The following is a 1,738-nucleotide window of genomic DNA, read 5'->3' as shown; positions in this document are numbered from 1 at the left end:
TAAAATACGAAGGGGTTTGGAGTCCTTTTCTCAATGGGTTCAGCAAGTTTGCTTAGCAGGGCCCTGGCCTGGTAAATATTGAGCAAGGGCTGCTATACAACTATTACTCCAGGGCTCCTCAGAGCAGCCATGCCTCAGCTTCTCCCAGCAGCTCCGGGGTCAGGACAATGTTAGCCCCCATTTTACAGCTCAGTTTCATTCATTCATTTAAGAAATCAGGGTCGGGCGTGGTGGCTCACACCTGTAATCCCAGCACTTTGGGAGGCCAAGGCGGGCTGATCGCTTAAGCTCAGGAGTTCGAGGCCAGCCTGGCCAACCTGGTGAAACCCCGTCTCTACTGAAAATACAAAAATTAGCCAGGTTTGGTGGCACACGCCTGTAGTCTCAGCTACTTGGGAGGCTGAGGGCTGAGGTGGGAGAATCACCTGAGCCTGGGGAGGTCAAGGTTGCAGTGAGCTGAGATGATGCCACTGGACTCCAGCCTGGGTGACAAAGTGAGACCCTGTCTCAAAAAAAAAAAAGTCAGCATCGAGTGCCTACTGTATAACAGGCCCCATCTTGCACAAGTCAGGATCTTCTTGATCATGAGGGACTCTTAGCTGGGTGGGAAGGCGGACACTAATCTAATGATCACACAGAGAGTTATGAGAAACCATAAGAGTGACGAGTGGGGATGTGAGGAGTAGGGAGTGAGGGAAGGCTTCCTGGAGGAGGCAATGCTGGACTAAGGTGGTAAAGAGGGGCCAGAAGAGGGAATGCAAAGGCCCTGAGGTGGCTAGTGGGGAATGGATGGGGGATGGGGGAAGAGGTTGTAGCCCACGTGAGGCTGGGAGCGTTTGGGCCAGAGTTGTTTTTTTTCTTTTGAGATGGGGTCTCGTTCTCTCACCCAGGCTGGAGTGCAGTGGCGTGACCACAGTACACTGCTGCCTCGACCTCTTAGGATCAGCTGTTTCTCCTTCCTTAGCCTCCTGTGTAGCTAGAACCACAGGCATGTGCCACCGCACTCAGCTTAGTTTATTTGATTATTTGTAGAGATAGAGTTTCACCATATTTCCCAGGCTGGTCTCTTACTCCTAGGCTCAAGTGATCCTCCTGTCTTGGCCTCTCAACGTGCTGGGATTACAGGCATGAGCCACCGCACCCGTGGGCTAGGGTTTTCTTCTTAGGTTGTGGGGTCCTGGAGCTGGAGAGTCAGGGCCTGACTGGTGAGATGTTCAGAGTTTATTCTGGCTGCGGTTCAGCTGGAAGTAAGTGATTCATCTTGTGAGCCTCAGTTTTCCGGTCCATACAATGGATGTGGTCAGGCAGCCTCTCCAGAGCCTCTGCCCCTCTTCCCACTTCCCCTCCTCTGTCTCTGTCTTTCCTGATCCATCTTTTCCCTTCTCCACGGCTCCCACCTATAGGTGGGAAGCCTGTCTCCATCAGGGAGATAGGCTGCCTCAGTTTACCTCCCCAGGTACCTTCCTTCTCGATCTCTCCAGTAGCCTCTGGGTGTGGTCAGAAACAGATGTTGTCTCTGCCTCTGCCCTTGAGCCAGGATGGGACTGAGGTGTCAGAGGTTTCTGGGGACCATGGGCTGCAGGAGATGACCCCTGGACTCAGGGTACCTCCTGGCCTGGCCCCTGATACTTTATTATCTGTGCCCAGATGCCAAGCCTTCTGCCCAGGAAGCCCCTTCTTTTTTTTTTTTTTTTTTTTTTTTGAGACGGAGTCCCGCTCTGTCGCCTGGGCTGGAGTG

This window comes from Mandrillus leucophaeus, unplaced genomic scaffold (genome assembly GCF_000951045.1).
Source record: "Mandrillus leucophaeus isolate KB7577 unplaced genomic scaffold, Mleu.le_1.0 Scaffold11, whole genome shotgun sequence".
NCBI lineage: Eukaryota > Metazoa > Chordata > Mammalia > Primates > Cercopithecidae > Mandrillus > Mandrillus leucophaeus.
Note: the sequence above shows the minus strand (reverse complement) of the source record.